The 24,245-nt window shown below is 40.5% G+C and overlaps 1 pseudogene; it reads left to right on the top strand.

The window, feature by feature from the left end:
• Nucleotides 1-18,138: 18,138 nt before the first annotated feature.
• Nucleotides 18,139-23,381, top strand: LOC122013952 (annotated as a pseudogene).
• The last annotated feature ends 864 nt before the right edge of the window (nt 23,382-24,245 follow it).

Genomic DNA, 24,245 nt, shown 5'->3' with positions numbered 1-24,245 from the left:
AGATATCTTGAGCACGTTTGGGTACATAACTTGTATCGACGTAGAAAGGACTGTATTAGCCGTATACCATTGTTGGCTTAGTGAGTCTATAGAGGATCGATGTATCTTATTCTATGGGGACTTTGACCATGGATTGTCAGTACTTGGTTGGATGACTTGGAAGGTATGTTCGGATAGGATATCTCACGGTGTGGAAAAGTGTAAAGCTACCTACTTAACACTTATGAGATATAGCCGTTACTTGGGTGTATAACTTGGAGAGCACATTTGGATATATGATTTGTACTGATGTGAGAAAGTTGAAGTTAGTTGCTTAACCTTTACGTGACCCAGTACCACGTGAAGGAAGAAGCAGAGAATGCTTTTGGAGATCAAGTCATCACTTAGTGATTTCTTTGAGGTTTTGGAGAGAGAGTACTTCTTTACCTCTTTTGGTAGCATGATGGTTTATAAGGCGACGATCAGTCGACTCGTCTAACGTTGTTCCATGGGAGATCCTGACTCTTGGAACTATTGGATATGGTTAGATATTCTTGATGTACTTAGTGATATATATATCCTGCAATGGTCCGGAGAAATGGTGTTAGTTGAGTAATACCTAGGAGGTCCGACCGTAATTAGGTATAATTTTAGATGATGATCTTTGAGGGGTAGAGCATCGACTGATAGATATTTTTACCAGCTATTTACTACTTGTGTTCCTCTATCATTATTTAGGAGACTATCTGGTATGATTGATTAATGTCGAGGATGATTTTGATTGGTGGATATTGGGAGATCAGGTGTGGTGATAGGTTGTCTTTTGATGATTTATTAGTGGATATTTGACTTAATGATCTATTATTTGGTGTTTGATGTTGATAGTGACATGGAGTGTAATATGTTTATGATATATATTGATTTGGTGATTTGTAGTTGGTGATCCGATCATAGGCTTGTTGTTGGGGATCTTACGGTTGAGTGAGCCTATTGTACATACATTATGAGTCCTTGGTGTTACCATTTAGGCATACCGTGCCCTAGATGTTTTTATGGACTCGATGAATTTGGTACTCCTAGGGTATTTGAATCAGTTTTCATTGTCTTCATTAACGATATTGTGATCTATTCCTGATCCAAGGTGGATCACGTATACTATCTTCGCATAGTTCTAGAGATGTTTCGACGGGAACATGTATATGTGAAGTTTAGTAGTGCGTATTTTAATTGTCTTTTGTGAGATTTCTAGAAAACATGGTCACTAGTAGGGGTACACCAGTGGATTCACAAGGGATAGAGGCTAATTCCAGTTGGGAGTAGTCGCAGTCTATACCGGAGACTCGCAGGTTTCTTGGTCTGGCTAGATATTACCGGAGATTTGTTGAGAGCTTCTTTAGCATTGGTATGTCGTTGACTGGACTATTTAGGATGAGTATGGAATTTTTGTGGATAGATGCTTACGAGATCAGTTTCAGGAGTTGAAACGAGAAGCTGATAACTGCACCCGTCTTAGTATTACTTTCTAGTGTAGACAGATTTGTAATCTACACAGATGTATCGTACCTGGAATTAGGTGTATTTTTGATGTAGCATGTGCGGAGTAGTCTCGTGTCAGTAGTTAGAAATTCTCGTGTAATGAGAATTAGATTCTTTGTTTCTGTGGGAGATTATGTGTATTTCTGAGTCACTTTTTATTCGGGAGGAGTTACTGCAGGAAACACATCGATCTAGATTGGTGATACATTAGGATGATATATGTTGAATAGAGACTTGGAGCGTTCCTATTGGTAGAATGACATGAAGAAAGACATCATGGATTTTTATAGCTTGATGTCTAGTGTGTCAGCAAGTGGAGGCTGAATATCAGAGACTAGCCATAATGAATCTGTTGTTTCAGATACAATAGTGGATTAGGGAGCATGTTTTGATGAACTTTGTTGAGGGATTACCCAGGACATGGAGAGGATATGATGCTTTGGTTAATCATTATTGGGTTGACGAATTGGCTCCTTTGCTATCGATTCGTAGGACGGATTCTTTAGATTGAGTAGCAGAATTATATTCTAAAGAGATTACCGGACCTCATAGTATATCTCTGAGTATTATATTGGATGGAGATCCACGATTTTTCATCTTGGTTTTGGCTGAGATTACAGTAGACTTTGGGTTCGGAATTTCGCTTTGGTACAACCTTTCACCCTCAGACTGACGAATAGTTTAAACACCCTATATAGATGATGGAGGATTTATTGATAATGGATTATGGATTTCAGAGGTAGTTGATTTATTCATATTTGGCTAGATGGTAGTATGAGAGTAGCAGAAGCAAGGTGAGCTCATAACTTACAGAGTCATCATTATTTTCTTGGAGGTGGATTGTCATGTTTGGAGATACGTTTATGATGCTAGTGTTGGGTTTTTCGGGCCGCGAAAACCGCTTTTCGCGTCACGGAAACCCCGAATTACCCAAAGCCGTAGATCCGTGCAAGGAAACCCGAAAGTAAATTATGAGTACGAGTTTAAAAACCTCTAGATCTACACTAGATGAGAGTTATACCTTCGAAGCATGCCCTCGCAAATCCCGCTCGTCCAACGGTACGCCGGATCTCGAGACCGTCAAGTGTCGGTCCTCTAGAAGTATCCACACGAACAATTCTTGATGGAGAAAAACCTAAGCAAAGGTGTGCTAGCACCTTGATAGGTCACGGCAAGGAAGAGGAGGGAGAGCAAGGAGAGAGCACAAGGAAGAAGAAGGAGTAAATGAGGAGTTGAATGAAAAATGAATTTCATTCCCACCTCTAAAGTGGCCGGCCACATTTTAGTGTGTAACCCCCATTTCCACTTAATTAAAATTAAGTGGAGGCCATTAAGAGGTGTTGTGTAACTCCTATGATGTGGCACATCATGAAGATGTGGACCATTACCATTGGTCCACATCTTGCCACCTCACAATGATGTGGCAAATGAGTAACCTCCACTCATTTAATGTGGCCAACCCACATTAAATGCAATGGAGGCTTGTAACCTCCATGAGGTGGCAAAACAAGATGATGTGGAACAACACTATTGGTCCACATCTTGCCACCTCACTCATGATGTGGCAAAGAGTCAAGTCAAACTTGACTCTTCCTCTTCCTCTCTAGTCAAGTCAAACTTGACTCAATCTCTCTCATGGTTGATCTAATCAAACCATTTGATTCAAGCCAACTTAATATAATGAATCTAATTCATTAAATTAAATTGATCTAATGAGTCATAATCTAAATTAGACTCATTAAATACATGAATCAATTTGAGTCTAACTCAATTAGCCCAATTTGGATTACTCTTAATCCAATTTGATTCATCAAATGAATCTAATCCTCTTGGTTCATCGTATGAACCAAATCTCCATCTAATTGTCCTAAGTGTGTGACCCTATAGGTTCTTGTAACGTTGGCAATGCCCTAAACCCATTTAGGAGCATAAGTAATGAGCGGTATCTAGCAACACATCATTACTACCCAAGTTACAAGAAATGTCGAGATCCAACATCACCTTGTGACTACTAATTGTGACTCCTCACAATATATGACATTGTCCTTCTATCCTAGACATCTAGATTGATCAATGTGAGGCATAGACCGTGTCATCCTCTAACCAATCTAAATCTTGAACTCCAAGTAGACTCACTCGATAAATGAGCTCAACATCTAATGTTGACTCATTTGGGCATGGCCATGCCCTTCGTGGTCTAACTCTGTCAAGAATATTGATGTCGCTCCCGTCATATGGGAGGGATAGATCCCATCTACATCACTCACATCCCTCTGCAAAATTTGTTACATACCTAGTAATCGCCTTTATAGTCCACCCTGTTACGGGTGACGTTTGACGAAACTAAAGTACATAACTCCTTATGTAGGGATCCATGGTGACTTCAGGTCAAAGGACTAATAGTCATACTAATAGCCACATGAGAAAGTATATGACACTCATATAACGATCCATGATACTTTCTCACGGTGGGTCATTCAGTATACATTCTCTAATGCATACCCATGTGTCAGCTTGATATCTCTATATCCATGACTTGTGAGATCAAGTCATCGAGCTGACCTACATGCTAGTCTTATTGTATTAACATTGTCCCTGAATGTTAATACTCGACTAGGAATGATTTAGAGTAGTGTTCCCTATATCATCTCACTATCGATTCAACTAATCGATTGATATATGTATGAACCTTCTACTCAAGGACGCTATTATACTTAGTCTATTTGGCACTAATACAAATAAGTATAAAAACCAAACAAATGCCTTTATTAATATACAAGAATATGATACAATGAGTCCATACAATCATCAAATGATTGGCTCTAGGGCTATAACTAACAGCTAGGGTGGAGTGATGTATGAGGATGTTGGTTGGTTGATACTTTTGGATGAGGATCCCTGATTGGAGCATAAAATTTGGAGACCAAATTTTTATTAGTTGGGGAGAATTTAAAATACAACACCCAAATGATAATTAAATAATAAGGTTATTGGAGAAATAGCCTTATTGGATTTTTCTAGAATTTTTAGAAATTTTTTTGGATTTAAATGGAGGACATATGAGACGTTTGAAGGGGATGAATTGGTGGCGTTTGGAAAAGCCTGTTTGGAATACCCAAATTAAATGGGAGTTAATTATGGAGTGAACTTTGGGTTTAATTAAACTAACCCTAAGTATTTAATTATTTTCCTCTATTCCCTTCTTCTTAATCCCGATTCTCTCCTCCCTCCACCGATCCTCTCCTCCTCCGCCCTCGCAGCACCAACGTCGCCCCCTCTTGGCGTCGCCGGCGCAGTGCAACCCTTGAGCGTTGAGGAGGGAAGCTATCGACTCTTCTTCCTCCATTTCTTTCTCTCTTGCGCGAACGCCCGATACCGACGGAGAACAACTTCCTCCACTGCGATCGCGTCCTTGCCAAGTCGCCGGAGGAAGTGTCGTTGGATCTCGATGATACCTATCATCTCAGGCTAAGCGATTGCATCTTCAGCGGTTTCTTGCTCGCGATCGACTATTGCTCGGCTTCTAGGGAACGACAGAGCTAGGGCACGGCAGGTGGGGAGTTGATTTGCATCTTTCTCGACGGATCAAGCCCTCTCAGTCTTCTCTTTGATCTATTCACTAGAGAGAGTTACGGATCGTCACTAGGTGAGATGGATCATGTGACACCAACTGGAGACGATCATTTGAGGTAAGGCAGTGTCGGGAAATGTTGTGGATTCAAGAATTATTGAGGTCGCCGGGAATTCACTACTGCTAGCAATAGTGAGCTGCTACTAGAAAAGAAGGAAGTTAATCGGAGGCTTCGTTTACTTTCAACCACCACATCACCGATAGCTAGTCGCTAGCTCCTAGCTCCATCTGATTTGAGTCATTATTAGCTGCTGAAGAAGAAGAGGTAAGGAGAATGGGGAGGTATGCAATTGGTTGATTAGAATTTAGAAATTAATAGATTTGTTTGGTTTCTTTATCTGGTTAGTTGGATGCTTAGCTAGTTGCTAACTAGTAGAAGTAAGTAAGTGGATTGATTTGTATTGGTAGGATAATCAATTATGGTGATAAGAATTAATGGATTAATTGGATTGTTGGTTTATGCTCTTGTTGGATAATTGAGGTAGGTTAACAAGAAGAGTTAATTAATTTAATTGGATTAATTCATAAGGAGATTTGATGTAAAAGAAATGTGGATTATTAAAAAGAATTAAAGGTAATTAAGGATCTAATGGGATTTAGTTCTTGGATGGGTTAAGCTAGGTTGAACCAAAATCTAGTCTTTCCAATGGAGGGGAGTAGTAACCATGGTTAGTTGTTACTTTAGTATTAGTTATCTATTTGCAGGTGATTTACCTATTGGTAGTTGATCCTGTATGAGAAACTTGACAAAATGGAAAGCTGGGGGAAAACCTACTGCTGATGAAGAGTAATACCTGACTAGATATCGATCAGAGAAATCCAAAGTGGATCGGGGAGAATGAAATCACAGAATGATCTCCTCGTGCGAAGCTTCACTGACGAGAGAGAAATCTGACTAAAGAAAACTGATATCCGGAGCTCCCAAGGCTTCCTGCACACAAGAGACCAGCCAACACTATCGTCAGTGACCTAAGACCGGGGTGGGAATCCCTGGCTAGGCCCTCCGACGCTCAAGTCAGTGATCTCTCTTGATGTGGACAAAGGAAGAAGAAGATGAACAGTAGTTCCCCAAACTAGGGTTGTGAATGTGAACAGTAATGTCAACTTACCTAGCTAACAGAGAGGATTCCCCTTTTTATACCACTTCATATAACCTCCATAGTCATGAAGTGGACCCCGGTTTGTTAGAGTTTGTTATGAGATGACGTAAGCTGCGTACTTGTGGTAAATGACTTTTAAGGAATCTTTTTTGTACCCCAGATATACCTTCTTTGTCGTCTAGTACCTGCAGAAAAGTCTAGAAACACACTTCCCGCCAAATAGGTAAACCTGTTATTCAATCACATACAAATATCTTTATTAAATTAATTATGAGTCTACTTGTTTGTCCTGTCTTTATTATATTATAGACAGTTTGGTATCATACTATATTTTGTATTGATCAAATATTAAACACAGACCTTGCTCAGTCAGTTTATCATTATCATTCAACTAATCGTTCAGTAATATATTATTAATTCTATAAAGCTTTGGATCTTTTCATTCTCGGGTGATCATGTATACTTAATTAATTTTAGATATGTCACCTTAAATAATCCTGGCTTTTTATCTTAAATGTGTAAACCCGGCCGATATTGATTTACCCTTCCTAAGATGTATCCCGGCCGATATTGGCCTATTCTTCTCAAGGTATTTCTCGATCGGTGTTAGCGTACTTTCCTCAAGGTATATATCGATTGATATTAACCTGCCTTCCCCTAAGGTATATCTCAGCCGATATTGGCCTACTTTCCTTGAGGTATGTATCTATCGATATCGGTCTACCTCCTTTGAGGTATATATCGGTCGATATTGGCTTACTTCTTTTAAGGTATATCTTGGTCAATATTGGCTTACTCTAATTAAGGTATATATTGGTCGATATTGACATGCCTTCCCCAAGGTATATCTCGATCGATATCGACCTACCTCTCTTAAGGTATATCTTGGTCGATATTAACTTCCCTCCCGTGATGCATATCTCGATCGGTATTGGTCTTCCTTCATCAAGGTATATCTCGATCGAGACCTATTTTCTCAATTCTACTATCTCCTTTCCCCTTTTTCACCAGGGACCTACTAAACCTAACCCATATCAGTAGTGTATATATATAATTACATGAAATTATATATATGACACAGGATTTTGATTGTTTTGCGAACTGCGTGACGTGAGGTGGTTCTGTTAGATACAAGACTTGTTTTGAGGCGGGTATTTCTTCCTTGGCCTTTATGTAGTTTTCTTTTGAGCTTAGTTCATGGTTATTATTCAATGGATTAGGCTACTTTACCATATATCATGTTCGTTTATTGCTTTTCTGCTTGATACTTATGCTTGATCTTTGAGGTTTCTAGTTATATCATATACAGTCTCAACTCTAGATTTCTACTCTGCTGCGTATACACGTGTAGAGTATGTATTGTAGGGAGTGTCTAGTTGTTTGAATTACCATGTTGATTGTGCATATGATGTGGATTATACGTAGGATGGTATGTGTTATAGGAGTCATCATGTTGACCGTACATTTGCATGTTGTATGTATACACGTATTTGTTATGTACTTTTGGAGGAGTTGTGTTGATTGTATATTTGTTATATATACACGTGTCTGGTGTGTTTATATTGGAGGATACATGTTGATTGTACTTATGTTCTGTATACATGTGTTTGGTGGGATTATTGGAGATTTTTAGTTGATTATACATATGTAGTTGTGTACATATGTTTGATGGGATATGTGGAGGTATCATGACGATTATGTTCATGTTGTGGGGTACTTATGTGGATTTGGAGGTTGTATTGATGATGACGATGTCTGTATCATGATTTTATATATATATATATATATATATATATATATATATATATATATATATATATATATATATATATATATTTATATCATATTTATCATTCATTGCATGCTTTCGACCGTTGTCTCCCTTGTGTGAGAGAGTTGTCAGTCATTTTGATTTAGCGTCGTACACTCGGCCACTCATGGGTAGTGGTAGATGGACACTACAACAAAAACCTTCATAGACATCGATGGAACAACAACGGTTTTAAGCAAAAACCGATGTCTTTGAGTATTTTACACCGATTTTTCCAAAAACTGGTGTCTATGAGCGCAGATTTTCGCTCATAGATATCGGTTTTTTAGGCGATCTCTATGAGCGCCTTTTTTCGTTAATAGACACCGATTTTAACATCGGTTTTTAAGATCCGATGTCAATGATAAAATAAAATAATTAAATTTTTCCACCCATACTTAGCCAAAATTTGCAACACTTCACTCTTCCCTCCAAACCTAAACCTATATCGCATCGTCCACCCATACTTAGCCTTGTAACGCCCGAAAATTCTCAAAATAATTATTAGAAATATCCTAGTAATTTTCTGGAATTTTAGGATATTTTTATGGAATTTTTAGAATAGCGGAAGTAGCAAAAATAAATGGAAACGTAAAATAGACTACGCGGGTATTGAACCCGAGACCTATTGGATCCTACGACTTATAGCACACTCCAGTAACCAAGTGAACCCAGCAGGGCCGTGCTGAAAGGAAAGGGAAACAATTAAATTTATATTCAAGTTGGGCTGAAATTACCACTTAATATAAATAGGAAATTATTAAGTGGGGTTTTATCTTTGATCGGGATTTCTTCTCCTCAAACCCTCACCGACGCCACCTCTCCCTTTTCTTCTTCTCTCGGCGCCAACCACAAGGAAGCTAGGGTTTCGTTCCAAGGGACCATAGGAGCACCTTCCGGCGACGACTCCAGCAAGAGAACGTCCCCTCCACAAGAGGAACACATAGACGCAAGGAGATCGTCGAAGGGATCTTCTCCGCCGAGAAACTAGCGATTAGAATCGTAAGACAATTAGCATAGGAGGTAAGAAACCCCTCACCTGCGGTATAAGTAGCTATTCGTGTGATTTTTATGCATTAGTTTAGTCGCATGCAAATTTCAGCACAAAAGGTGTGCACTAGCATACACCAAGTGCTCGATAGAATGTTTAGCACAGTCAAATGCAAATTAGGCATTTTATTAGCTTGGATAAATGTACTAGAAGCATTTACATAGCCTACTTAGTCTTGCTCCAGCTTTTACAGGACCAGATGTCCAATGGGTGGGCTCCCACAGTCGCCTCTAGGTTCAGATAACCTATTTCTGGGTTTAGACAACCTAGTAGAAGCAAGACAATAGTTATTAGCTTATGTTCAGTATTTTACTTTCTCAGTGGCACTGTACTGGATTAGATATCCATTGGGTTGGACTCCCATAGTCGTCCCTAGGTTCAGCTAACCTAGTAAACCCTACAAGATTCAGAATTTACAACCCCGGGTTTAGTTAGGGATGCGCGCACAGCAAGTACAGTCGCCGGGCCCAAACAGCAGCATGATTATGTATTTTCACTTATTATGTAATTAGTTTTCAGAACCTCACAAAATAGCTATGTGAAAGTAGTACAACTCTAGCATTAGTTTAGCATCAGCTTAGTTCAGATCATGCTCTGTTTAGTTTTCTTATAGAGGCATGTGATAGTCTTATGATCAGTTTTGATTTCCATATCTTATGAACCTGTATGCCATGTTTTAGTATTCACGTGTAGTGATTTCAGTATGCCATGTTTCTCAAGTTCAGCACATGATTTTAATAGCATCCTTTGAAAAGCATATTGCATCGAATGCATGTTTTAGTGAGGTAGATGGTTTCTTACTAAGCTCTCAAGCTTACATATACTATTTTCCGTATACTGCAGATAAAGGTAAAGGGAAGATGGATTAGCGGAGGCTGGAGGTCAATGCAACGATGAGGATGTGTGTGAGCTGGGGTTTGGAACAAAGATCTTAGGGATTTAGCAAGTTTAATTATTAGAACTTTGTTACTTTTAGTTTCTGCAGTTCAGTTTTCTTAAATGTCATGAATTAGTAGATTATGCACTATACCATGTTAAAAATGCTAGATAATTGATGTTAGGAGACATTTCTATTAGTTTAGAATTGATATAAGTGATTTTGGCACGAAACAGTGCTGAAATCAGACTTCTGTACGAAATCAGAAACCCCAATCGATCGGTCGATCGATTGGAAGCTTCTCGATCGGTCGATCGATTGGAAGCTTCTCAATCGATCAGCCGATCGATTGGGGAGTTCGTACCACGAACAGTAGGCTTCTGGATCAATCAGCTGATCGATCCAGCAAATTCTGTCGTGAACAGAAGGCTCTGGGATCGATCACAGGATCAATTGGCCAGTCTGGATCGATCAGCCGATCGATCCAGAATATTGCCCCGAGCACAGTAGCGTGCTGGATCGATCACTGGATCGATCCAACCTAAGTCCCACATATAGTAGTCTGCTGAATCGATCACCGGATCGATTCGACCTTTCCAATCGATATATGGATCGATTGGGAGGGCTGAAATCAGAAGGGAAACCTTCAGTCCAGCTCCTTGACCATGAGGGATGTAAAATATATTGTGAATAGCTTAGATTACACCCTCTAGCACATATAGAATAGAGAAATGATAATAGTTAGCAAAATTCTAAATAGTACAGTTCCGCAACTAGGTTTAATGATGGTCAGGGAATAGTTTAGCACAGCATAATGTGACGGTCCGGCCTTACAGCCTAGTTAGTAGAAGGCGGGTCGTTACAGAGTGGTATCAGAGCAGTTTCCATACTTCCTACACACACATCAGCATTGAACCTGCAGCTTCCAAGTAAGAATACCTATCACTTTGTATGTTAGTACTTTCGCGTTTGTAGATAACTGAAGCATGCTTGTTTATGATAGTAGTTAACATGATAACGATAGTTACTCCATTATGATTGTATTGGTCATGTATGTCCTTTGTCGCTTTAGAAATGGCATGAGGACGCCCAGCTAGAAGGGCACCAGCTAATGAACCCCAGCATGAGGCAGGCAGTTCAGTGCCTCCCCCAGACCTGACAGCATTAGTGGCTCAGTTACAGCAGCAGTTAGCTGAACAGCAGCAGGAGATAGCCACCTTAAAGGCTAATCAGTAGAATACTCCCACAGTCACCCCGGAACCAAACTTAGCAACGCCGGTAGTCTTAGAGGTTCCACCAGTCCAGCCTACAGCACCAGTAGCCCCAGCAGCAGTAGAGGCAAAGAGAGAAGCCTATCTGATCCAGTGGCAGAGAGTCAAGCCGAGAACTTCTCAGGCACCAGTGAACCATGGGATGCACAAGCTTGGTTCAAAACACTGGAGAGTACGATGGAGCTTCTGGACTGGCCAGAACATGAGAAGGTGAAGTGTGCCTCCTTCTGCTTGACAGGAAATGCACGTATGTGGTGGGAGAGAGTCAGAGCGAAGCACCCAGTGAACCAGATGACATGGGCTGACTTCGAGAAAGAATTCTTCGAGGAGTTCTTTCACATGCGGGTCACCAACCGCCACTACGACGAGTTCACTGAGTTTCGTCAGGGCAACCTATCAGTTGAGGAAGCCGTGAAGAAATTCAATAGATTGGCTCGTCTATGCCCTGAACTAGTCAGTACAGAGAAAGAACGAGTCCGGTTGATGCTCAAGATGCTGAGGCTGGAAATAGCAATGAACGTGGCTGGCGGCGTTCACAGGCCGCAAACCACTGAAGAACTAGTCAGCAGTGCTCTGACCACCGAGCACTACCAAAATAGTATCAAACAGCAGAAGCAAGTCCTCTCAGAGTCCAAAGGGCAAGGAGGCTCAAGTACTCAGAAGCAACAAGGCCACAGTTCTAACTGGAAAGGGAACTCCAGCAACAAGCGCAAAACCAGGGAGTTACCCAAAGGGAGGACCAGCCAGCAAACAGCCTAGCTTTCCCAAATGTGCTACTTGTGGGAAATTTCACCCAGGAGTTTGTCGCAAGGGCACACGAGGATGCTTTGAATGTGGTCAGGAAGGGCATATAGCTAAGCAGTGCCCAAACAAGACTAGTCTTCCTCAACCGCAGCCGATTTAGTACGGAGGTCAGCCAGCTCAGTTACATCAGATGCAGGCCGCACTAGAAGGTCCCCACATCAGCCAAGGCAGATTAGAAGCCCCTCCAACTACGATGAATTCGAGGATCTACTCACTCACCAGGGAGGACGTAGCAAATGCCTCGACAGTTGTTACAGGTCAGATTAGTATTTTACAGCAAAATGCAACTGTCTTATTCGATACTGGGGTAACCCATTCATATATATCCAGGGCATTTGCCGAGAAGTTAGCAATACCTCCAGAGGTACTCAGTAGTCAGTTTCTGACGACGCTACCTTCAGGAGAAATTATGGCATCCACGCACTGGCTCAGAGCAGTGCCAGTCGTTATAGTAGACAAAGAGCTCTTTTGTGATCTGATAGTGCTAAATATGACTGACTACGATGTCATCTTCGGAATGGACTTCTTGATCAGATACGGTGCCTCCATCGAGTGCCGTAAGCAGAAAGTCGTATTCCAACCTGAAGCAGAAGCATAGTTCGAGTTCATTGGAGAACCCAAGAGGAAGGCCAAGAAGTTTCTCTCAGCTATGAAGGCACAGAGATTAATGGATTCAGGATGTACGGGATTTTTAGCACACGTAGTCAGTACCAGTCAGGACAAGGACCAACAGCTAGTAGAGGTCTGAGTCGTATGTGACTATCCAGCAGTCTTCCCTGAAGAGTTACCAGGCTTAGCACCAGACAGGGAGATCGAATTTGAGATAGAGCTCATTTCGGGTACAAATCCTATCTCCAAGGAACCTTATCGCATGGCTCCAGCAGAACTGAAGGAACTTCATGAGCAACTACAGGAGCTGCTTGACAAGGGCTTCATACGCCCTAGTCACTCACCATGGGGAGCACCTGTATTATTCGTGAAGAAGAAGGACAGGAGCATGCGCCTGTGTATAGATTACCGGGCATTGAACCAAGTCACGATTAAGAACAGGTATCCTCTTCCCAGAATAGATGACCTGTTCGATCAGCTAAAGGGAGTAGCAGTGTTCTCTGAGATAGACCTCAGGTCAGGTTATCATCAGGTGAAAGTAAAAGAAGGGGATATACCCAAGACAACATTCAGTACTAGATACGGACATTACGAGTTCATAGTCATGCCCTTTGGCGTGACAAATGCTCCATCTACTTTCATAGACCTCATGAACAGAGTATTCAGGGAATACTTAGATAAGTTCGTTATCGTATTCATCGATGACATTCTTATCTATTCAGGAACTCAGGAAGAACACGCAGAGCACCTGAGAATAGTACTGCAGACCCTCCAGTAGAACCAGTTGTACGCCAAGTTCACAACATGTGAATTTTGGTTGGATCAGGTGTCCTTCTTGGGTCACATCATCTCAAAGGATGGTATCATGGTAGATCCCAGTAAGATAGAAGCTGTGAGTAACTGGAAGAGACCCAAGAATGCCAGTGAGATCAGAAGCTTTCTGGGATTAGCAAGCTATTACAGAAAATTCGTAGAGGACTTCTCCAGGATAGTCTCCCCACTGACAGCTCTTACCAGAAAGAACAGAAAATTTCAGTGGACAGAGGACTGCGAGAACAGCTTCAGCGAGCTAAAGAGGAGATTGACCAGTGCACCTATTCTGGCTCTACTAGAAAACACAGACAGCTTTGACATTTATAGTGATGCCTCTAAGTTGGGACTAGGAGCAGTGCTGATGCAAAATGGCAAGGTGATCGCCTATGCCTCTAGACAACTCAAGGAATATGATAAGAATTACCCTACTCATGACCTTGAGCTTGCAGCAGTGGTGTTCGCTCTCAAGATTTGGAGACATTACTTGTATGGAGCTCAGTGCAGAGTGTATACAGATCATCAGAGTCTGAAGAACTTCTTCACTCAGAAGGATCTGAATATGCGACAGCGTAGATGGCTCGAGCTGGTCAAAGATTATGACATAGACATCCTCTACCACCCAGGAAAAGCCAATAAGGTGGAAGACGCACTTAGCAGAAAGTCCAGTGCTACCTTAATATCGCTAGCAGCCATGTCACCACCCCTACAGAAAGAGATCACAGATTTCGGTATCGAACTCATAGTTGGACAACTCTCTACTATGACATTAGAGTCTACCTTGCTTGGTGACGTCCAGACAGCTCAGGAGCAGGACCCTGAAATTCAGAAAATCAAGCAGGGGTTAGCAGAATCAGAAAGTAGAGAATTCAGAGTGTCCGATAGTGGGGTACTATACTTCGGTGACAGACTCTGTGTTCCAGATCAGGAGGAACTAAAGAGGAAGATTTTAGACGAGGCTCACAGGACTCCTTATGCGATGCATCCAGGTTCCACCAAGATGTACCAAGATCTGAAGAAACGTTTTTGGTGGCCCGGGATGAAAAGAGACATCGCTAGATATGTTAGCACCTGTCTGACCTGTCAGAGGTTCAAGACCAGGAGGAGTTCTACAGCCTATCCAGATTCCAGAATGGAAGTGGGAAGACATTTCTATGGATTTCATAGTGGGACTACCCAGAACCACGAGTGGTTTTGATACCATCTGGGTAATAGTTGACAGATTAACTAAATCAACCCACTTCTTAGCTATCAGGATATCCTACTCCATGGAACAGCTAGCTCAGTTGTATCTCAAGGAGATCGTTAGACTACATGGAGTCCCACGAACAATTATTTCAGACAGAGATAGTAGATTCACGTCATACTTCTGGGAGTGTGTACAGTCAGCTTTGGGCACGAAATTAAAGTTCAAGACCATTCCATCCTCAGACGGATGACAGCAGATAAATCGGTACTCGAAGATATGCTCCGAGCATGTGCCCTAGATTTCAAAGGAAGTTGGTGCAAATATCTGAGTCTAGCAGAATTTGCATACAACAACAGCTATCAGGCCACTATCGGCATGGCACCTTACGAGGCTCTCTATGGGCGGAGGTGTAGATCTCCAATCTGCTGGTATAAGAGTGGTGAACAGAAAGACTAGAACTTCAGACAGATCTAGTAGCAGACACCACAGCAGCTATACAGCAGATCCGCCAGAGGATAGAGACAGCTGAGAGCCGCCAGAAAAGCTATGCAGATACACGGCGCAGACCCTTAGAATTTTTAGTTGGGGATTCAGTATTCCTCAGAGTGGCTCCCATGAAGGGAGTAATGCGTTTTGGGAAGAAGGGCAAGCTAAGTACCAGATATGTGGGACCATACCTTATCAGCAGAAGAGTTGGCAAGGTAGCATATGAGCTAGAGCTACCTCAGGAAATGTCAGCTGTTCACAATGTATTTCATGTCTCTATGCTAAAGAAGCATATACTAGATGCCACCCAGGTGATTGAGCCCCAGCAGGTACAAGTCCGCGAAGACCTCAGCTATGACAGTCGGCCTACTCAGATAGTAGATCGAGCAGTTAAAAAATTACGGAACAAGGAGGTACCATTAGTAAAAGTCATTTGGCGAAATCACACAGCTGAAGAGGCAACGTGGGAGAAAGAAGCCAGTATGAGGCATAAGTACCCAGAGTTATTCTAAGTTCAAGGACAAACTTTTTATAAGGTATGGGGGATTATAACGCCCGAAAATTCTCAAAATAATTATTAGAAATATTCTAGTAATTTTCTGGAATTTTAGGATATTTTTATGGAATTTTTAGTATAGCGGAAGTAGCAAAAATAAATGAAACCGTAAAATAGCCTATGCGGGTATTGAACCCGAGACCTATTGGATCCTACGACTTATAACAGACTCCAGTAACCAAGTGAACCCAGCAGGGCCGTGTTGAAAGGAAAGGGAAATAATTAAATTTATATTCAAGTTGGGCCAAAATTACCACTTAATATAAATAGGAAATTATTAAGTGGGGTTTTATTTTTGATCGGGATTTCTTCTCCTCAAACCCTCACCGACGCCACCTCTCCCTTTTCTTCTTCTCTCGGCGCCAACCACAAGGAAGCTAGGGTTTCGTTCCAAGGGACCATAGGAGCACCTTCCGGCGACGACTCCAGCACGAGAACGTTCCCCTCCGCAAGAGGAACACGTAGACGCAAGGAGATCGTCGAAGGGATCTTCTCCGCTAGGAAACTAGCGATTAGAATCGTAAGACAATTAGCACAGGAGGTAAGAAACCCCTCACCTGCGGTATAAGTAGCTATTCGTGTGATTTTTATGCATTAGTTTAGTCGTATGCAAATTTCAGCACATAAGGTGTGCACTAGCGTACACCAAGTGCTCGATAGAATGTTTAGCACAGTCAAATTCAAATTAGGCATTTTATTATCTTGGATAAATGCACTAGAAGCATTTACATAGCCTACTTAGTCTTGCTCCAGCTTTTACAGGACCAGATGTCCAATGGGTGGGCTCCCACAGTCGCCTCTAGGTTCAGATAACCTAGTTATGGGTTTAGACAACCTAGTAGAAGCAAGACAATAGTTATTATCTTATGTTCAGTATTTTACTTTCTCAGTGGCACTGTACTGGATTAGATATCCATTGGGTTGGACTCCCATAGTCGTTCCTAGGTTGAGCTAACCAAGTAAACCCTACTAGATTAGGAATTTGCAACCCCGGGTTTAGTTAGGGATGCGCGCACAGCAAGTACAGTCGCCGGGCCCAAACAACAGCATGATTATGTATTTTCACTTATTATGTAATTAGTTTTCAGAACCTCACAAAATAGCTATGTGAAAGTAGTACAACTCTAGCATTAGTTTAGCATCAGCTTAGTTCAGACCATGCTCTGTTTAGTTTTCTTATAGAGGCATGTGATAGTCTTATGATCAGTTTTGATTTCCATATCTTATGAACCTGTATGCCATGTTTTAGTATTCACGTGTAGTGATTTCAGAATGCCATGTTTCTCAAGTTCAGCACATGATTTTAATAGCATCTTTTCAAAAGCATATTGCATCGAATGCATGTTTTAGTGAGGTAGATGGTTTCTTACTAAGCTCTCAAGCTTACAGATACTATTTTCCTTATACTGCAGATAAAGGTAAAGGGAAGATAGATTAGCGGAGGCTAGAGGTCAATGCAATGATGAGGATGTGTGTGAGCTGGGGTTTGGAACAAAGATCTTAGGGATTTAGCAAGTTTAATTATTAGAACTTTGTTACTTTTAGTTTCTGCAGTTCAGTTTGCTTAAATGTCATGAATTAGTGGATTATGCACCATACCATGTTAAAAATGCTAGATAATTGATGTTAGGAGACATTTCTATTAGTTTAGAATTGATATAAATGATTTTGGCACAAAACAGTGCTGAAATCAGACTTCTGTACGAAATCAGAAACCCCAATCGATCGGTCGATCGATTGGAAGCTTCTCAATCGATCAGCCGATCGATTGGGGAGTTCGTACCGCGAACAGTAGGCTTCTGGATCGATCAGCCGATCGATCCAGCAAATTCTGTCGTGAACAGAAGGCTCTGGGATCGATCACAGGATCGATTGGCCAGTCTGGATCGATCAGCCGATCGATCCAGAATATTGCCCTGAGCACAGTAGCGTGCTGGATCGATCCAACCTAAGTCCCACATACAGTAGTCTGCTGAATCGATCACCGGATCGATTCGACTTTTCCAATCGATCTATGGATCGATTGGGAGGGCTGAAATCAGAAGGGAAACCTTCAGTCCAGCTCCTTGACCATGAGGGATGTAAAATATATTGTGAATAGCTTAGATTACACCCTCTAGCACATATAGAATAGAGAAATGATAATAGTTAGCAAAATTCTAAATAGTACAGTTCTGCAACTAGGTTTAATGATGGTCAGGGAATAGTTTAGCACAGCATAATGTGACGGTCCGGCCTTACAGCCTAGTTAGTAGAAGGCGGGTCGTTATAGCCCTAAACCTATATCGTCGCTACGGCACCACCACTTTCCTCCGGCCATCTCTCTTAGCCCTTCATCTCCCTCTTCTCCTTCTAGCGTACCTGCCTCTCCCGATCAGGATCAAAACCACCTGCTTCAGTCCTAAGCAAAACCGCAGCATAAATGATAGATGCAATTCCCCCCTTCGAAGAGCACACCGACCTTCCCGTCGGTGACCCTCTGCACGATCCCATTGTACATGTGGAAAGGGTTCTTGGGGTTCTTCACAATCACGATCATCCCGGGCAGGAAAAGGGGAAGCTCGAGGAGCTTTGGCTTCGCCCGCGCCAGCAACACTGTGATGCTCTCCTCGCCACCTGCCCTTGCCTTTGCCTCGGAAGGAGAGGGGTTCCGCTGGATGAAGTCTTTGAGGCCCTTTTCACCGCTTGGGAAGATTGAGGGTGAAGATTGAGGCCCCGTGGAAATGTGAAAACCCTAATCCCCTCCTTCATCTACACTCTTACCTGTTGCAGTTCTTTGATCTGATGTTGGTTGTGTTTGCCTTTTCACTATTGTGGTCGTCTCTGGGAGATTTGAGTGGATCGGTTGATATGTGTAGGGTTTACTCGATCGATTTGTTTTCTTTGCAAATCTACGCCCGTAGATCGGTTTGGTTCCTGCCTTTTAGTGGCTGTCTGCGAGACCACCTTCGAACTCCGATTATATCAATCTCCTGGGTCTACAAAATCTGCACTATGCCAAAATTGAACCTTTCCTCTCTGAGATACCATCGTTGTACCGATCTCCGGGTTCTACACTTTCAATTTGTTAGGAGGAGGCAACAAATCGCAAACAGAGTCGAAGAGAAATGAGAGGAGGGTTACTGGAAATCGAGCCTAAGGAGCTCAAGTTCGTCTGTAAGTCTACATTTCCCTTTTCTCCTCCTCGATCAATCGATCCATGTTTTATGTGTTTTTCGTGGTTTGCTTTCTTTCTGGACGGTGTGAGGTTGGAGTCGTGTACGATCTTAAACTTGCTTAATGGTTCGCATTTGGTCTTCGAAACATTCTAAGTCCTACATTTCCCTTTTTTTATGATCATGCATGATGGTTGTGGATTGTTTTGTTTGGCTTCTTGGGTGGACTGTTTGATCGCAAGGAATTCAGTTAGATTTCTAACAATTTTTTTGCTGGTTGTAGATCGAGCAGTTGAGTTGAAGAAGCAGAGTGTTCCCTGGAGCTAATTAACAAGACAGATCAGTACCTTGCCTTTAAGGTATTTCTTTTCTCCTTTTTATTGCATTATTACTTACATATGTGTCATTTAACATCAAAATAGTGTTGTAAATACATAAATTGATTTTCATCATTATTATTCTTCTCTGAACTTGGGATAAAAGCTACTGAGGTTCCTACACAATTGGGAGACTTTGCAAAACCAAAGTAGCTAATTTATTAGGTTAAAATGATAGATAGATGAGTGATCTCAGTCTTGGCATGGCTAACATTTTTTATTTTTATTTTTTTATGTTCGAAACCTTTCATTTTGTTTTGTATGGTTCTCTCTAAGAGCATGGACCTAGTTATCTTTTGACAGCTGAATATGATTCTTTTACTTCATTTGTAACTGCAAATTCAACTTTCTGATACCTTGTGAACCACTGAAGATCCTTATTGCAAGCATCGAAGTAAGCATGCCTTGTTTACTTGTGCTACTTGAAAAACTATCAACATGATCACTAACCGAAGGTAACAAATTGTTTGATTTTTTTCAATTATCAGGTGATTGAAGAGTTTGCTAAGAGTCCATGTTCGGAGCACTACAAGAACCTTGGAGCAACTTAACGTTTCGAATAAGATGTAGTAGGAGCATATAGAGCCTACATTATGTTCTCTCTATAGAAAAACGTTCTACTCTTAATTTCCCTTAATACTGGATATATGATGTAGTAAACTAAATTCTTGAGTAAATAAAAAAAAAATTTAAGTACTAATGAAGTGCATCTGGTTTTTAAATAACAATAACTATAATGATTGATTTCTCTAGCATGCGTGCAAAGTATTTACACAGACTGGTCCCTTATTTAACCTTTGTTAAGTCATCCTCTACATTTTCATTTATTGATTTAAGTTACTGGTTTGATCAAATCTGGATTTATTATATAGTTGTTTGGGTTTTGTAATCTAACTAATCAAGCTACCTGTCATTGCTTGAAGCTTTCTGACAATCAATTATGCTCTTATCTTTTTTTTATTTCATCTATAGATTATCTGATTCATGTATCTATTATGATTATAAATGTTCTTAATAATCACTTTTCTACTTGTAAATGCTGAAATGTTATAACAGTATTTTTCTCTTGTAAATATTCAATGTTTTTATGAGCTCACATTGATGGTTCTAATTGGAGTGGATCATAGTTCCTGTAATTTGATTCAACATATGCTAGTTCCATGTCTCGTTTATGCATGAGTGACTGGTTTCACTCATTTGGTTTATGTTAGCTACATCTATCTTGTTTGGTTCAGTCTTGGTCAGTTCCTAATCGTTTCTTCCATAAGTAATCTCATGAATTTATGCATACCAGTGCATTTCAACTCTATGTTAGGGTTTTGATTTACTGAAACCACATGAAAATTTATTCTAGCTTGTTATAGCAAGACTTATTGAGGCTGGAGTTGTCTGATACTCGTGATTTGTTTTCTTTCATACTTTTTCTAATTCTTTTGATTTAAAATTTAACATTTTTGCAGCTTATTTTATGGAAGCATATCATCTTGTTAGAAAAGGGGATCTTTTCCTTGTCAGGAGTGGGATGAGGAGTGTTGAGTTTAAGGTTATAGAAACTGATCCTGTAGAGTACTGCATTGTTGCTCCTGATACAGAGATTTTCTGTGAGGGAGAGCCGGTAAAAAGAGAAGACGAGGACAGGCTTGATGAGGTAGGTTATGATGATGTTGGAGGAGTTAGGAAACAAATGGCTCAGATAAGGGAGCTAGTAGAGCTTCCTCTAAGACATCCTCAACTATGTAAATCTATTGGTGTCAAGCCGCCAAAAGGTATTTTGTTGTATGGTCCACCTGGTTCAGGTAAGACATTAATAGCTAGAGGAATTGCAAATGAGACAGGAGCTTTTTTCTTTTGCATCAATGGTCCAAAGATCATGTCAAAGCTAGCCGGTGAGAGTGAGGGTAATTTGAGGAAGGCTTTTGAGGAAGCAGAGAAAAATGCACCCTCAATTATCTTCATTGATGAGATTGATTCCATTGCTCCTAAGAGAGAGAACACTCATAGGGAAGTTGAAAGGCGCATAGTGTCTCAACTGTTGACACTGATGGATGGGTTAAAGTCTCGTGCGCATGTAATTGTCATTGGGGCTATGAACATGCCAAACACTATCGATCCAGCTCTTAGACGATTCGGTAGGTTTGACAGAGAAATTGACATTGGTGTTCCTGATGAGGTTGGCCAATTGGAGGTTCTTCGCATCCATACTAAGAACATGAAGCTATCTGATGATGTATGTGAACATTACCAATTGTTGTTACCTTGTTAATAGATATCTTGCAGTGAATGTCCAAGTTATGAAATTTGATTTATTCAATGCAGGTTGATTTGGAAAGGATTGCTAAGGATACTCATGGCTATGTTGGGGCTGACCTTGCTGCTTTATGCACTGAAGCTGCTCTCCAGTGTATCCATGAAAAGATGGACATAATTGATCTAGAAGATTAATCAATTGATGCTGAGATTCTCAATTCTATGTCTGTTACAAATGAACACTTTAAGACTGCTTTGGGATCTAGTAACCCATCTGCCCTCCGTGAAACTGTAAGTCTTTGCTTTGGTAATTGTAATAATTTTCAGTTAGTTTTTTTCCTTCTAAATATGATTATCTACATGAATTTTTAAAATAAATTGTTGCTGGAAGAATTGAAAATGAGAAATTTGACATTGGTGTTCTTTCTAAATTAAACTTACCTTTTTCAACTCAAGAAATTCTATAGCCTCATGTGCCTGGTTGGTAACTTGTGTTTACTGTCATATGTTGATGAATGGCCTAAAAACCACTTCTATTTCTACCTTGAGATATGCTGATAGTTTGTTGGGTTTTGATCAGGTTGTTGAAGTACCAAATGTCAGCTGGGATGATATTGGTGGGCTGGAAAATGTCAAGAGGGAACTGCAAGAGGTAGTTTGCTGGATATGTTTGAGGTTTTATGTCCACCAAGTATGATTTTTTCTTTCTGATGGTGATATTCTAGGACTTCTACAGCATGTATATTTCTTCTATTTTTGTTCTTTGTTGTAGTTAAGTAAACCAAATGATACTTTTGTTTGACAGATTAGAACAGTGGATGTTTTAACTCAGAAAACTAGGCATTTGAAGGTGAAAAGTGGTAAGATTAGGGAAATGAAAGGCGCAAGAAGAATGGAGCAGTATAGCAAGTTGAACAGATTCTGATTCTCATAATTTAATGTAGCCTCAGCTTGATTTTTGACTCACGATGTTCTACCTTGATGTGTACAATATCTATTAGTTTTTGATGTAAAAAGAATATTTGTGTATTTTATGGATACTGTTGTAAGAAGAATATTTATGTAATTTGTGAATATTTGTGTATTTTATGGATACTGTTGGAAGAAGAATATTTGTTTAATTTATGAATATTTGTGTATTTTCTTGGATACTGTCGGTTTTTCACTGTTTCAGAAATCGAATTTGTGTCATTAAACAATACTGATATTACATTATTTTCCATCGCTGTAAAACCGGTGTCATTAACTAATATTACATCGGTTGTATACCGCTGCCAAAACTGGTGTTATTAACATATAATATTATATTGGTTTTACACCCGATGTCGTTAAGTGATACTACACCGGTTTTAACCCGATGTCTAAAATGACATACCTTTTGCATCGCCTTCATAGACATCGGTCGAAAATGTAATAGACACCGGTGGAAAACCGATGTCTATGAGGGTTTTTGTTGTAGTGGGAACAGTTGTCTCTCGTCCTGTCGTGCCACTCGGTCATGAGGTTTGTGAGATCCGACGTTGTGAGCAGTCAGAGACCCTGATGCTATGTAGTTAGATAACTACTAGCGGACTGTCCGCCTCGACCACTCTATAGTGGGCTAGAGGGTAGTACAACCATCACAAACCCAAGGCTCTCGGCCATACAAGGGTCGTGGTGTCTAGAGAGGTGGCGGGGCGACCATGGAGCATGCATGCGCATTTGCATATGATGCGCGTTACATCTGTGGAGATATATTTGCATACATGCCTAGTTGATACTAGTTGCATGTGATTGTAATATGTTACACTTGTTTGAGATATGATTGTTGCATATGGTTGTCATGCTGCATACATGTCATTTATTTTACATCTATATGCAGTCATATTTAAATTGCACAGGTGTCACGAGTAGGTCTGTTGCAGATCCGATGAGTTTACTAATCATTGTACCATGTATCGATTCCAAATTGGGTTTGTATTTATCATTATGCCAGTTGTGGTTTATGTAGTTTGTATGTCAGTTATGATTATGTATGGTCGGTATGTCAGATATGTATAGGTGCATTAATTATGATAGTATGATCATGTTCTGTATTCTCTACTAAGACTGTATACCTTTGATCTCCATGTTGATTGATGTACCATGCACTATTCTGTCTATTATCCGCTGAGTTACCTATACTCACCACTGCATTTATACCTTTATATTTTCAGGTAGCAGTTAGATGATTGGTGTGTCGCTTAGAGTATCCTGTCTGCTGGTCCTACGTCGCATCTGAAGATTATTTTGGGTTTCGTTTATGCTTTACTTGTATTTGGTATTTGGTGTATTTGGTGTTGCTGTTGTATTTGTGTTATTGTGGTTGTTGTATAAAGCCTAGCCGGTTAGCAATGTGTTGATTTGGTTTGTATGGGCTTTTCTTTATCGTTTTTTCGCTGTATTGATTTTCAATACAATCGAGTGGGTTGTTTATTGTATATATATAACTGCATGGTTGTGTTTTATTATTTTTCAACCGAATGGGTTAAATATAAACTGAGTGATTGTGTATATATTCCAGCCGTATGTGGCTGATGTATTTTGTATGTATGTATGCTTCAAATTGTAGGAAGATGCGGTCGAAATTTTTCGGTAGGATCTCTGTTAGGGGCGTGACAATATTTATTGTCAATTCAAAAAATACACCATCTCCTAGACTTAATCTCTAATTCTCCCCCTTTGATCATATTAAAAATATGGGAAATATTGTAAAATATCTTTTTAATAATCTGAAAT

This window comes from Zingiber officinale, chromosome 8B (genome assembly GCF_018446385.1).
Source record: "Zingiber officinale cultivar Zhangliang chromosome 8B, Zo_v1.1, whole genome shotgun sequence".
NCBI classification, from domain to species: domain Eukaryota; kingdom Viridiplantae; phylum Streptophyta; class Magnoliopsida; order Zingiberales; family Zingiberaceae; genus Zingiber; species Zingiber officinale.
This window is presented reverse-complemented; position numbering and strand designations above follow the sequence as displayed.